The sequence below is a fragment of the Nothobranchius furzeri genome, chromosome 3 (assembly GCF_043380555.1).
Source record: "Nothobranchius furzeri strain GRZ-AD chromosome 3, NfurGRZ-RIMD1, whole genome shotgun sequence".
Taxonomy (NCBI): domain Eukaryota; kingdom Metazoa; phylum Chordata; class Actinopteri; order Cyprinodontiformes; family Nothobranchiidae; genus Nothobranchius; species Nothobranchius furzeri.
The window spans coordinates 92805249-92821172 of record NC_091743.1 but is presented as its reverse complement, the minus strand read 5'-3'; the positions used below and the strand labels follow the sequence as shown (position 1 = coordinate 92821172).

The following is a 15924-nucleotide window of genomic DNA, read 5'->3' as shown; positions in this document are numbered from 1 at the left end:
AGAGGAGAGGGGGAAAATGACTTTTGGTGGAAAACAGTCATTTCATACCGTTTCATATCCCCCCTTTTCAATGGTACGGTGGTCCGTACAGAGACCACCTGGCGTTGAACAAACTAGAGTCCTAAAGGGACTCCGATGACAGGGGAAGCTGCAGTTCTTCAGGAAGAGGCCAAAAGTGGTGAGGTACGAACCCCACTCCGAAGAACAGTCTATAGTTTCAACAGTCTCGCATAATCCCTTTGGAAGCACACAAGTCAGCAGATTAGTAAGGTATCCACGTGGAGGTAAGAATTTGAAGCAGGAGCAAAACTTTATGTATCCACGGGTAGGGAATACTTCCAAAACAGTATATTGATCTTTGTAAATGCACTTATCATGATTGTAATCACGATACGATTAATCACGCACTCTCTTTACGGGGTGCTGCATGGTGGCGCAGTGGTTAGCACTGTTGCCTCGCAGCACAAAGGTTTCAGTTCGAATCTCGGCTGCAGCCTTTCTGCGTGGAGTTGCATGGGTTTCCTCCAGGTACTCTGGTTTCCCCCACAGATTACAACATGCCCTATAGGTTATAGGTTATAAATTGTAAGTCGCTTTGGATAAAAGCGTCTGCTAAATGAATAAACATAAGGTGATTGATTCACTACTGGAAACTGCAACTTCTGCCTCCAGGTCCACGGCTGTGATGGCCGGGACATGTGAAGATTTTCTTTACTACTTTGTGGACAAGATAGTGATGATTCGGGCTGCTATTGTAGGCCACACTCCTGTTTTCGTGGCACCTATGCCACTTAGGGCAAACCTGCCAGCCTTCCAGACTATATCTATGACAGAGTTAGAGGAACTCATTTCTAAGCAAAAACCTTCTGGTTCCCCTTATGATGCTCTTCCCCCAAGGATGCTTAAGGAGGCTTTTTCTGTTCTGGCCTCTTATATACTGGTTATCTTAAATACCATTCTGGCCTCTTGTGTGGTTCCCCTTACTTTTAAGAGGGCTGTTGTACGACCACTGCTGAAAAAGAAGAGGATGGAGGAAACTGTTTTAGCCAATTACAGACCTATCTCACATCTATCATACTTATCTAAGCTGCTTGAGAGGGTTGGATGCATTTTTAGACACTCAAACTCTGGGAGTTCTTTCAGTCAGGGTTCAGAGCAGGTCACAGTACAGAGACTGCACTTTTAATGGTTCTTAATGCTGTTTTTTTTAGCTTGTGATGGGGGAATGCTGTCCTTCTTTTGATGTTAGATTTGTCTGTGGCCTTTGACACGGTCGATCATGACATACTTTTGGATCAGCTACAACATTGGGTGGGAATTACCGGTGCAGCCCTACAATGGCTACACTCCTACTTATCTGAGAGAAGTTTTTGTGTCAGTGTAGGTGAAACCTCCTCGACCTGGAAGGGACTCAAGTGGGGTGTGCCACAGGGGTCTGTACTGGGTCTGCTTCTTTTTGCCATCTACTTACTACCGTTGGGCAGAGGTGGAAAGAGTACTAAAATGTTGTACTTAAGTACAAGTATAATTACCTTCATGAAATTTTACTCAATTACAAGTAAAATTACCTGCCTCAAAATGTACTCAAGTAAAAGTAAAAAGTAGCTTATTTCAAATGTAGTCAGAGTAAAAGTTACTTAGTTACTTTTTTGACTGTGCAAGGACGGGCTCTTCTGAATAGTTAAAAAAAGACAATGGGGTATAAATGTCAAAGTGGCCGTTTTTTTAATTAAATGAACAAATATGCATATTGAAGTACAAAGGCAGTTACACTGCAAACTAGTAACATAAATTAGGTTATAGTCACAAGCCCATGACTTTTCCCTGAATGCTTATTTAGAGCAGCTGATTTTTAAATTTAGCAGAGTTCATCTTTGGTAGTGGGTTCACTCACTCATTTAAAGATATCTGCCAGAGGCAAAATTTGTTTGAACAGCATGTGTAAATGTGTATTAAAATCTCAGATGAAAAAGGTTTTTGGATTTTGACGGCTGGAATTGTAAGAAAATCTGATGTTTGTGACTGGCGCAGGAAAAACAGAAACTAACTTCCAGTCTAAGCCCTGGGCAGCAGTTGACGTTTCACATGGAGCTCTGCTGAAACAGCTGTAACAACGCCTGGCTCCGGTGTTTCTGCGTTAGCGTTATAGCAGAGAACAATGTGTCATCAATCAGATGTAGCTTCTGAAGCCTCTACTAGTCCATCAGATTTGTTTTTTCTCTGGGATACGGCGACGAGAACGGATGTTAGATTACTGGAGAAGTTCAATCGAACTTCGACCCCGCCAGCTGGATATCACTACCAGAGGTGCAGACATGTTTTAGACCGTTTGACTCAGAAGAGCTGCGACCTGATTTGGACATAGAGGAGGATTCTGTTCATTTTCAGAACCAAAATCGGTACAGTTTGTTTACTTTTCTTAAATATTTCATTTCTGTGCTCTACTGGGAGCTCTAAGCTGACAAGTTCTCAGCTGGTCTTAGCTCCATCATGTGTCCCAATATAGTTCAGTAATCTACAGTTTAACTGCTGTGTGTATTTATTGACATAACTCTGGAAAAGATTTAACCGACAATTTACCAGAATAAATCTTCCTGATGCTGGAGTAACTCCTTAGCTCAACTCGTTGTTTGCACTAATCCAGGATGTCATGGAGGTTCTAATGTTGAAATATAGAGATCATCTTTTAGATTATATCTCTCTGTGTGTGTAAGTGTGTGTGTGTGTGTGTGTGTGTGTGTGCGTGCGCGCGTGCGTGCGTGCGTGTGTGTGTCGTAGCTTTCCCAAAGGACTTGTTCTTTCCTTACCAGAGCGAACACGGTTAGTTTTGCTGCAGTCATGCTAACGGGACTCGTCTGGAGTCCAGAAGTAGCGGTGCAGTTCTAGATGGATTTCTAGATGTAAGTTATTATTTTAGATCAGACCTGTTATTTAAAAATGCATGTAGGACACAGACACATGGCTCAGACCTTTTGCTGCAGCTGTAAACACAATTTTACGTAATAATTAGGAGCATCAAAGTAAACAAATAACAGTGATTCACAATATTAGCATCAGCAGCTAGCTTGTTTTACGTGCTGGAGTGACGTATGCGAAACACAGTTCTTCACTGTCTGGAGGAGAGGATTTGGATTTTCTGTAATCATTTATGACAAAAGTCCTTAATAAAATAAAAAACTGGACCCAGTACATGTTTATATAGATAATAAAGTGTAGTTATTTTGCATTTCTACAATTTTAATGCCGAGCCAATACCTTTAACCCTTCACCACTGAAATCAGTTTGTTCATTCCAGTCCTCCTAAATAATCCTCCAATCATGCAACTGGAATCCTTAAGGGTCCCGTAACGTACATCCTGTCAGAACAGGCCTTGGGAGCCCAGGTGTTACTAGAACTAATGGTGTCTCCACACCAGCGTGAGCTTCCAAACAGTGAAGGTTGGTCTCCAAACATGAACTTCAAATTCATGCATTTATCTCCTCTTGTAACACTTTAACATGTTTTAAAAGGCTTGTATCATGATATGTTACACCTCCCAGACCAAAGATAGGTCCAATATAAGATAAAACATTATCATAAACACTGCAGAGACATCATTGTTTATGAAATACAAGTTATTTTCCTGAGCCATTACTTCAGCCAAGATATTGGATCCATGGATTTGATGAAGCCATGCTGTCGTATGCAGTCCTACACACGCACACACACACACACACACACACGCACGCACACGCACACACACACACACACACACACACACACACACACACACACACACACACACACACACACACACACACACTGCAGCATGTTAGAATCATTTGAATGACTAATTTAACTACACTGAACTGCTTTAGTAATAATTTAATCTCTTATTCTGGAGTAAAATAAAGAAACAAGCTAAATCATCACATATCTGTGGCATCAAGGAGCATCTTCCGAGTTCAAACACAGGGATGGAGCACAATGTTTACACCTGAACAGTATCAGGATGTTTTAACTCACAGAGGCCTGCAGGTCTTCTGTTTTATGAGCAGAGCGCTGAGAATCCGCTTCTTAGGAGCGCTAAACGTAATTTTGCCGCTTCCGTGCGCGGTATGGAAACACATTTCAAACACGGAACTGAGTCTGGTTGCCGAACCGAGCATTCTGATGACGTCACACCGGTGCGCGAAGGTGCAGGTTCCAACCCACAGGAGAGGAGGGAGAGAGGAGGTAAACAGCGAGTGGATCACAGAACTTTTGTTTTTGAGCAAAACTGCGGTAAAAATGGCTGTTTGTCCTCATCATAAAGCGTGTAGCCCCCCCTCCCCGGTTTAGACGTGGCGCTCATGCAGGTGTCTCTTTCTGTTCCGACTCTGCTACACGTAATATTTTTAATTTATTAAGCCCACAGTTTATTTTTACTCAGTAACGGATATGATTTAAAATGTAGCGAATTACAATTCTTTTTTAAAAACTTACTCAAGTAAAAGTAAAAGTACAGATTTTAAAAACGACTTAAAAAGTATAAATTTACAAAAAAGCTACTCAATTACAGTAACGTGAGTAAATGTAATTCGTTACTTTCCACCTCTGCCGTTGGGGAATCTTCTTTGGTGGTTCGGCATGTGTTTTCATTTAAATGCTGTCAGATCTACCTCCCCCTTCAGCGAGGGGTTGATGGGTCAATATCAAAGCTTGTAGACGCCTTAGAGGATGTATGCTCCTGGATGGCTACAAACTTTTTACATCTGAATGACGCTAAGACTGAAGTAATTGTACTTAGCCCTGGCGTGTATACATGCCCATGCGATGCTGTGAATCTGGGCCCTTTAGCATCTAACATGAAGACCACCATCCAAAATTTGGGAGTGCAACTGGACTCAGCCCTTAAATTTGATGCGCAAATCAACCAGGTTGTGCAATCGTGTTTTTTTAACTTACGCCGAACAGCCAGAATTAAGCCCCTGCTGTCCAGAGTACATTTAGAGACTGTCACACATGCTTTTGTTCTTTCAAGGCTTGACTACTGCAATGCACTGTATGCCGGCCTTAGTCAGGGTGCGATAGCACTCTTGCAGTTAGTACAAAACTCAGCCGCTAGGTTCGTGACAGGCACTATAGGCGCAGGGAACATATCACCCCTGTGTTGGCATTCCTTCATTGGCTGTCTGTGCAATACAGGGCAAAAGTCAAGGTCTTGGTACTGGCATACAAGGCCTTACAAGGAACTGCTCCAGCATATCTTGGCAACCTTTTGCATAGACATGGCGCCAAGGTTCGTCCCACCCCGGGGTGTATGGAGAACTTCCCAGAGTGAGCCCAGTGTACAACTTTACCTCGCAGACTCTGAGGAACAAACAGTTTATTGGATGGTCCGTTAACTGGGCCGGGATCGACCTTGAGAGCCTCCAGAACCTGGTCCCTGATTGCCCAGGTGACCCCTGCCACTATGCAGGAAGGAGGCAGAATGGTTTCAGGCGTGGATTCATCCTCTGAGGCATACTGGCGGAAGAGAGTGTCGGACTTAGTGTTCTTAGATCCTGGGCGATAAGACAATACAAAATTAAAACGAGAGAAGACAAGGACCAACGGTATTGCCGAGAGTTAAGTCTCTTAGCTTCCTTGAGGTAAGTCAGATTCTTGTGATCTGTCCAAATCACAAACGGATGTTCAGCCCCCTCCAACCAGTGCCTCCACTCCTCAAGAGCCAGTTTAATGGCCAGTAATTCCCGGTCTCCCACATCATACCTGCTTTCGGTAGATGTTAAGCGCCGGGAGAAAAAGGCACAGGGATGGAGCTTGTGATCTCCAGGGGATACCTGTGAGAGGACCGCTCCCACCCCAGTGTCCGAGGCATCCACCTCCAAGGTGAACTGCTGCGTAATGTAAGGCCTGCAGAGTACCTGGGCCTCAGAGAACCAGAAGGCTGCCTCGACCTCTGGAGACCAAACAAAAGGTTTAGAAGTGGAGGTGAGAGACGTTAGTGGAGCAGCGGTTTGACTATAGTTTCTAATGAACCGTCTATAAAAGTTGGCAAAGCCCAGAAATCGCTGCAGCTGTTTTCTGGTGGTAGGAATGGGCCACTCTGTCACAGCTTGCACCTTGTCTGGGTCTGCCTTCAATCGCTCGCTCTCCAACACAAAACCTAGAAATTTCACAACAGGTACATGAAATTCACACGTTTCTGCTTTAACAAACAGTCTGTTCTCCAAAAGCCGTTGTAAAACAGCTCGAACATGTCTCTGGTGCTGAGTGATGGACCTGGAAAAAAATCAAAATGTCATCCAGATAAGACAGTCACAAAGTCATTCAAATAATCACCCAGAACAGAGATCACCAGTCTCTGGAACACCGCTGGAGCATTGGTGAGACCAAAAGTCATCACCAGGTATTCGAAGTGGCCCAAAGGTGTTTTGAAAGCCGTCTTCCACTCATCCCCTTGGCGGATCCTACCCAAGTGATAGGCGTTACGGAGATCCAACCGTGAGAAGATGGTGGCGTCTTGGACTGGTTTGAAAGTGGAAGACAGTAGGGGTAGGGGGTACTTGTCCTTGACAGTTAACTGATTCAGACCCCAGTAGTCAATGCAAGGTTGGAGAGACCAATCCTTCTTGGCGATGAAAAAGAAACCCGCCCCCAGGGGTGAGGTAGACGGTCTAATGGTCCTGTTTGTCAAAGCCTCGGTTATGTAGGTCCGCATGCTGTCATGTTTGGGTTTTGAGAGGCAGTAAAGACGACTGGATGGCAACGGCACTCCCAGTAACAGGTCTATGCCACAATCAAAAGGGCGATGAGGAGGTAGCGTGGCAGCCCTGTCCCTGCTGAACACCTGTTGAAGGTCGTGATAAACAGGGGGTACCTGGGAAAGATTGGGGGGTAGGCGCCAAGCCGGAGTCCTTAGACATGGTAGGTGCTGAGTTGAGGCATGTGAGATGACACTCCGGACTCCAGGATTCAATTCCGCTGGCTCGCCAGTCCAGAAGCGGGTTGTGTTTATTGAGCCAAGAATGTCAAAGCATCACAGGGTTCTGCGGGGGTGGGAAAACAAACAGTGAGAGTGTCTCTGTGTGGTTACCTGAAACCTGGAGCTGGAGTGGCAGGGTCCTGTGGGTACAGCAGGGTCCTTGCCGTACATTTTGGGAGGAACACCCTTCAACTGGTGTGTGAATATGAAAGGGAATCTAGAAAACTAGCGGATTACAGGAACCACCTCCGTTTCAACCTGAGATGCATACAAAGCAGAGTTGTTCCTAAGAGCCTGCGCCTAGGATCCACTGTTAGAGGACACAGAGCGGACTTAATTCTACGAAGAGCACAAAATCAGCTTCTAAGTGAAAGGATAAGACAGGTCCATTTCACTATAGATGCCCTCCAAAGCAAGATTAGCCAGACTCTGCAGGAACTGGAAACCCTTCTACCCTTTCCAATCTTAGAAGAGGTTTACAAGTTTGTGGAGAAGGCTCAGCGGGCCCAACACTCCAAAGGAAAAGAAAGACAACACAGGAAATTCCACACCCTGCTTTCAAAAACACTCTCTCCTCAGTCTGAATCTACACAACGCAGAGAAGAACTTCCATCGGAGGACAGTCGAAGAAAATGGGTGAAGGACTTTTCAGACCGGAACCTCACTGAACCTGAAATGAACGTATTAGCCAAAGGACTTAATTTTGCCATTGCTCCTCAACAGTTGCCCGTAGTGGACCTCATCACAGCTACTGAAACTGCCATACGGATCAACAAATTATCTCAGACAGAAGCAGAACAGATCAGGATGAAAGTCTCAGCCACCCTCTCCAGTGCCAAAGTCCCTCTGCCTAACCTCACGTTACAAGAAAAGAATGCTGTTGCATCACTGAGCAAAGACCACACCATCACTATATTGCCAGCTGATAAGGGAAGGTGCACCGTGGTCCTAAACACAACGGATTACCACGCAAAGATCACTACTCTCCTCAGTGACAACAACACCTATGAAGCCTTAAAGCGAGACCCCACAAGCAGCTACAAAAAGAAAGTTATAGCTTGCCTTCAAGGCCTTGAAAGGGACAAAACCATCAACCGCCTGACACATCACTGCCTTTATCCAGGAGATGCCATACCCTGCATCTATGGACTTCCCAAGATCCACAAGGAAGGTATCCCTCTCAGACCCATTGTAAGTAGCATAAATTCAGTCACCTACAACATTGCGAAACACCTTGCTACTATCCTTGCACCTCTGGTGGGGAACACCCCACACCACATCAAGAACTTCACCGACTTCACTGACAAGGTCCAGAAACTTACCCTGGATCCAGATGAAACCATGGTGTCCTTTGACGTAGTCTCCCTCTTCACTTGCATACCCACAATGGAGGCAGTGGAGACTGTCAGAAAACGACTACAAGAAGACAGCACCTTGGAGGACAGGACCAACTTCACACCCGATCAGGTTTGCACACTGTTAGATCTCTGCCTCACCACGACATATTTCAAATACAACGAAGGTTTCTGCTGACAAAAATATGGCTGCGTCATGGGCTCCCCCGTGTCACCTATTGTAGCCAACCTTTACATGGAGGAAGTGGAAAGAAAGGTGCTTGGCTCTTTTAAAGGGAGAGCACCCAGCCACTGGTGCAGATATGTGGATGACACCTGGGTCAAAATCAAAACACAAGAAGTGGAATCCTTCACTACGCACATCAACGCCGTTGACAAAAACATCAAGTTCACCAGGGAAAACATAAAGGACAACTGCTTGCCTTTCCTGGACTGCGTTGTGCACTTAGAAGAAAATGGCAACCTCAACATTGAAGTGTACCGGAAGCCCACACACATGGACCAGTACCTCCTCTTCGACTCACATCACCCTCTGGAACACAAACTTGGAGTAATCAAGACCTTACACCACCGGGCAGAACATGTTCCCTCTAAGCCGGAAGGTAAAAAGAAGGAACACACACATATAAAGGAATCACTTATAACATGTGGCTATCCTAAATGGGCATTTATAAAGTCAGCAAAGATGCACAGAAAAGAAGACCAGACACCAGCGAGGGAGGATAAGAAAGACAGACGCAACAACCTTGTCATCCCCTATGTAGCCGGTGTATCAGAGAAACTCAGGAGGGTTTTCTCCAAACACAACACACCAGTGTACTTCAGGCCCAGCAACACACTCAGACAGAAACTGGTTCACCCGAAAGACAAAACTCCTAAACACAAACTGAACAATGTGGTGTATGCTGTACAGTGCAGCGAGGAATGTCCAGACCTCTACATCGGAGAAACCAAACAGCCACTTCACAAGCTCATGGCACAACATAGAAGAGCCACCTCCACGGGACAGGACTCAGCAGTTCATTTGCATCTAAAGGACAAAGGTCACTCTTTCGAGGATGCCAGCATTCACATTTTGGACAGAGAGGACAGATGGTTTGAAAGAGGAGTAAAGGAAGCCATTTATGTCCACTGTGAGCAACCATTTTTAAACAGAGGCGGTGGTTTACGACACCAACTGTCTGCCATCTATAATCCAGTTTTAAGATCCCTTCCCAGATGCCTCAACGCCCACGCATATCCTGGGCCATCTGACCTCAGGAATTCACATGACAGGGTAGGGCCAGGTTTCACTATGAGCTCACCCGAATCTCTGGCTGAATAGGACCCACACCCACCCTCACACCTTGGCTCATGTGTTTATGTAGAAGATCATCAGGGGGTCTTTGTTCCCTCTTCGGGGGGAAACTCCCACTGGGTTTAAATCTGGGACTCTCCACCATTTGACCTTAGAACTGAAGAAGCCTCGCGGATGAGAGGTGAAACGTCTTCAAGCAACTCAAAGAAGTCCAGACGCTTTTTCTTTCAAAGCTCATTAGACGGTCCTGTGGGTGATGGTAGACAGTACTCTGCCGTCCAGTGAGGTAACTGACACTGGTTCGGAGAGAAGTTCAGTGGAGATACCCCATTCACAGACCAGTTGGGAATCCACCAGAGACTGCTTGCAACCCGAGTCTATTAGGGCAGTAGTCAGGTGGCGTTGATTATTCCAAGTTACAGTACACTCGATGAGGAACCGGGAGGTTTTATTTCCAGTGTGTTACTACCCACCAGGACTCCCAGTTCTACTGGTGGGCTCAACCTTTTAGCAACGCCGGGCATGTCTGAACGAAATGTTCTGGAAGTCCACAGTACAGACAGAGGCCCTTGCTGATGCGCTGTTGTCGTTCCTCTGGGGTTAGATGGGCTCTTCCCAACTGCATAGGCTCCTCCGATGTCTCCGCGGGAGAAGGTCTAGAGGTAGGATGGCGAGGTTTAGGAGACGGTGGAAACTCCACCGCTGACGTCCTCTGAAGCTCACGATATCTCTTATCGATTGAGATGGATAGAGAGATTAATCTATCCAGGGGGGATGGTTCGGGACACAGAGCCAGCTGATTCTTTATTCTGTCACTCAGGGCCTCGATAAAAGCTGCCTTTAAGGTGTTGTAATTCCACGACGTCATGGCCGCCAAAGTCCTGAACTCCAGAGATAACTCTGCCACCATTCTCCTCCCCTGAGATAGATGCAAGATCTTCTTCCTTATGTCAGTTGTGGTCTCAGGACTGCAGAAAGTCTGTTTAAAATCTTCCAAAAAGTCAGCATAGGGACCAGACAAAAATTCAGCGTTTCTGCTCTTTGCTTCTGCCCACCTAAGAGCCTTTCCCCTCAAAAGTCCAACAATAAACGAGATCCTAGAAGAGTCGGTCAAAAAAGCATGTGGGGAGCGCTCGAACGCCAGGCGGCACTGTAGTAAAAACCCATAACAGTCCTCGAACTCAACCGAGAACATAGGACATGGCAGAGATGGAGCTGGACGGAAGTGGGTGACTTCCGTAGGTCCGATCGTCTCCGGTCTGGGTGGACTCACTGTTCGTAACGTAGGTTACGGGCTTGAAGCGGAAGTAACGACTGGAGCTGATGCTGGGGCCAGTGCTGGAGCTGGAAAATGCTCGTGAAGCTGTTGGACCATAGCCTCCAAATGCTGGTAACGCTGGTTTGCGATCATCAGCTGCTCCATGAGCACTGGAATAGTCTGCTCCTGGTGGGACATCCTGTTAGCCAGATCGGCGAGTGCTGATTCCGCTGGGTTAACGTTATGGCTGGATTATTCTGTCATGACCTGAGGGAGGTGTTTAACCCAAGACATGCAGAATCAACACGACTTCAATGGGTGAGTAAAAGAAAAGTTCTTTTATTTTTAAAACAGGAACAAAAGGCACACTGGAAAGTCCAATGAGGATGTGCCGTTCGGCTTTAGTCCATGTAATAGTCCAATATGTGCGGGAAAGGTGGGTTGCCAAGGTGAGTGCTGGTGGAGCTTCAGCGGGCTGAGGCGGGTGAGGCAGCAGAGATGAACAGGCAGGAGTTGTAGAGGAGGATGGGACGTGGTTCAGGAAATCCGGGGTTTGAGCGGCGAGAGAAGTGTGTAGAGTGAAGTTTCCTGAACAGAGTAACAAACAGGGTTCAGAGGAGAATCCAAAAGCTTAATCCAGAAAAAACAGTCCAAGGTTCAGAGCCAAAAAATCCAATATCAAATTCAAACGAGTGAAACAAGCAAGAAAAGTCAAGAGGCTGGGGCTACCTCACAGGTGCAATCATCCGGCGTAGTGTGGTGTCTCCATCCTCCCTTTATACCCGACCTCCAGATTGGAGATTCGGCACACCTGCAGCTCCCTCTGCTCCTCACCTGTGGAAGATTGCCTCAGAGATGGTTAGTGTGGAGAGAGTGCTCACCTCAGCTCAGGAACATGACAATTTAATATTTTTCAGTTAATAACACTGACTGCAACGAACTGCTGAAGCATGAGACAAACAGGATCACGAACGTAAGAAGATATGTTGTTCTGTTTTGTGGACTCAAGTAATAAGAATAGAATGAAGATAATTCAAGAACAGTATTCGAACACAATATCTTTCAAAAATTAGACATTTTCCATAAAACTGCTAATTTCCACTTGCTTTATAATATTAGCATTTGAAATTTTGTTATTAAGTAAGGAATGACAAGAAATAAGAATTAACAGTAACATAACTATCAATAAATAAATTTCAATGGGAATAAAACCTTCATTTTAAGGGATTATTATTTTCAGCATGAGGTGACATTATTCTGCATGAACAAGATCTGGGTTCTTCCTGGTGAGTCAGCTGCACTGTCAGAGCTCTGTTCCTCAGATAGTCAGGTTCTAAATGAACCCAGACTCACTGGTCATGCTGGTGGAGTACTAACCATGTTCAGATCCTCTTTCCATCCTAAAAAACTTACTATACCGGTGACTCCAACTAGCTTTGAGTTTATTGCTTTTGAGGTGGACTTTAGTCCTCCGCTGCTGTTTATTCTCTGCTATCGCCCACCTAAGTACAATTCAAACTTTTTATTGGAATTTTCTGATCTTTTAACAGACTTTCTTCCAACATATGACTGTGGGATTATTCTTGGTGATTTTAATATACATGTTTGCTGCCCTGACAAACCTCTTGTTGGTGGCTTTTTAGACATTTTAGATTGTTGTGGTCTCCAGCAACAGGTCCAGTCACCCACCCATTCAGGATCGTACATTTTAGACTTGGTTTTGTCATTTGGGATCTGTATCTCTGATCTGATTGTTGACTCTGCATGTATCTCTGATCATTCTCCTATTATTTTTAATATCTGTGGCTTGACGCCTCCATCCACTAGGCAACATAATCAACACCTTACAAGAATAATTTCCCCTTCCACCACCAATCTATTAGGATCTAGCCTACCTGCTACTCTATCCACTTCCCAACCTGAGTCCACCTGTGTAGGAGTTGAGGAGCTGCTGACCTCTTTCAACTCTACCTGCTCAACTGTTGTAAATGCAGTCGCTCCTCTAAAATCCAGGCATAAAAAAACTGTGGCAGACCCTTGGCTCAATGAGGAGACTCGTGCCCTAAGACGCCAATGTAGGGTCTACGAACGCCGGTGGCAGACGGACAAGCTGCAAATCTCCTTCCAATTATTCAAGGATTCTTTTACCTGCTATCAGAAAGCTGTCCGTGCAGCTAGAAACAGATATTTTGCAAAAATAATCACTAGGCATAAAAATGACCAGAAGAAACTGTACAGTGTCCTCACCTCTGTACTATCCCTTGGAGAATCTCCCAACTCTTCTCCCTCTACAGGGGCTCTTTGCAGTGAGTTTCAAAACTTTTTCCTGCATAAAATCCAGGAAATTAGAACGAGTTTCTCTCACTCAGGCTGGGTTACCTGTGTGGAACCTCACTGTCCACCGTCATTCTCTCATTGCTATGCTCATGTGACACTCTCTTCCCTGGTTGATCTAATCTTGGCTATGAAGCCCTCAGGCTCTTCAGAGGACAGCCTTCCCCCAAGACTGCTGCGCGATGTCCTTCCAGTGGTGGCCCCTGCTGTTTTGGATATTGTAAATTCCAGCCTCTCCTCTGGTGTGTTTCCAGCTGCTTTTAAAAATGCAGTTGTTCAGCCGCTATTAAAGAAACCAGGCCTTGACCAGACTGTGCCAATTATCGCTCAATCTCAAAACTTCCATTCATCTCAAAAGTAATTGAGAAAGTGGCTCTCACGCAGCTTACTTCTCACCTAGATGATAATGGGCTTCTTGACCCATTCCAATCAGGTTTTAGACGTAATTACAGCACAGAATCTGCACACATTAGAGTACTCAATGAAATCCTGATTCTAACTGACTCTGGCTCCCATGTGCTGTTACTCTTACTCAACCTGACTGCAGCATTCGACACGTTCTGCATCTGAATGAGGGAAAGACAGAGCTCATTGTTTTTCACCCCAACAGCAGGAATGTGGATCATTATGTTGATCTTGGCCCTCTTTCTCCATACTCAAAACCAGTTGTGACCAGTTTGGGGGTTAAAATTGATGCTGGACTTAAATTTGATGCTCACATCAACCCTGTGATCCCGTCCAGTTTCTTTCACCTGAGACGCCTTGCAAAATTGAATTGCTTTTATTTTCTGATTTATTCACTTTATTTAACTTTGTACTGTACCGTGTTCAGCGCCTTGGGCTTCCTGACAGGGTTGCGGAAGGCGCTTTATAAGTAAAGCTTTGATTTGACACTGTAGACCACACCATCCTACTTCACAGACTTGAATTTTGGGTGGGTGTGACCGGTACTGCCCTCGAATGGTTTAAGTCATACCTTAATGGACGGTGTTTTAGTGTTCCTGTTGGAGACTGCTCTTCTCCCAATGTCCCACTTCCATGGGGAGTACCACAGGGCTCCATCCTGGGTCCTCTCCTCTATTCAATTTACATGCTACCACTTGGTAAGATTTTAGCAAGTCTCAGGGTTAACTACCACTTTTATGCAGATGATTGCCAGATCTACCTTCAAATCAGCCAACAGCACTCATTTTCTCTAATGTCAGAATGCCTCTCCCAGGTCAGATCCTGGATTTCTCAAAACTGCCTATGGTTAAATGACAGCAAATCAGATGCCATACTTTTTAGCCCCACTAACATGAATGGTGCTTTAGATGTCTCAACTCTCCCACTCAATCTCAAATCATGTGCCACTAGCCTAGGTGTGAAACTGGACTCTGACCTTTCAATGTCTTCAAAAGTCAACGTTACTGTCAAGATCTGCTTTTTCCAACTCCGCTGCATCACTCGTCTTAAGTCAATCCTCAAACGCCCGGATCTTGAGTCAGTCATTCATGCTTTCATTACTTCACGTCTGGATTATGCAAATTCTGTCCTGGTTGGGATTAATGCTTCAGCCCTAAACAGACTGCAGAAGGTTCAAAATGTCGCAGCCAGATTTTTAACCAACACCGACAGACACATGCACATCACACCCATCCTCGCAGATTTACACTGTCTCCCAGTCAAATTTAGGATTAATTTCAAGGCCTTGTTTGGCCCATCCCCATCCTATCTGACGGACCTGCTGACCCCGTATGTTCCCACCCGTGCCCTTCAGTCAGCAGATCATCTGCTGCTTGTTGTTCCGAAGGTTCTGTACAAATCACGGGGGGAGCGTGCCTTCTCTTATGCAACCCCAAAACTCTGGAACTCTCTGCCCCTCCATGTGCGTCTGGCTCCCTCTGATAGCAGTTTCAAGTTGACCCTGAAAACGCACTTCTTTAGCATTGCCTTCCCTCCATGACACGTTTCATGAAAATCTAGCACCAGATTTGATTTTTTTAATTCCGTCTCATGCTTCAGTAGCTCACTTTTAGCACCTCGCACCATCTGGTAGCTTATTTGGTTTTATTTGTGCCATTTCAAATGGTTTTATCATTTGTCGCATTATTTCATTTTTTATAGTGCTGTTAACTGTTCTATTATAGAGTATCACAGCTTATTGGTCATAAGTAGAGGTAATATATATATATTGAGCTCTTAAAGCACTCAATTTACCAAACCCTTTATCTGTTTACTCCATTTAATGCCACTTGAGTTTTTCATGCCTTTTTGACTTTCCATTTCCTCCCTTAGGTTTTCCAGCTGGGTTCCCTGGTTGCAGAGCCTGTTCCTTTCTCCTCATGGCTTCCTGGGATGTCCCTCTCTCCTGATACCATCTCATGTCTCCCCTCACGTTCCCTCATCTCATTTTCCTCACTGCTGCTGCTGCTTTCCTCATTCTCTGAATTTATAATGGCACTTTTAGAATAAAGAATTATTTCTAAATAAAATAAATACAAATGTCTAATATTTCAAAAGATTCTTACCACAGTTTACTTGAGTACAACATGTGTGGTCACTGGTCACTGGACAACATGCAGTGGTTCTGCTGTACTTCTCACTGCGGGATCCTTCCTCCTCCTCGGTTCAGGGCGATGAACAAACACAGCATCAGCCCTGAGTCTCACCTTGCCTTGCCTAGGCTTAGTAAACTGTCCCTCCTCAAAATGTGCCTGTAGACTGGTGTATTAGTTTATTTCCTGCCAC

The 15924-nt window shown here is 45.2% G+C and overlaps 1 pseudogene; it reads left to right on the top strand.

Moving 5' to 3' along the window:
* Positions 1 to 6889: 6889 nt before the first annotated feature.
* On the top strand, positions 6890 to 9577 carry LOC107373162 (uncharacterized; annotated as a pseudogene).
* Positions 9578 to 15924: the final 6347 nt, after the last annotated feature.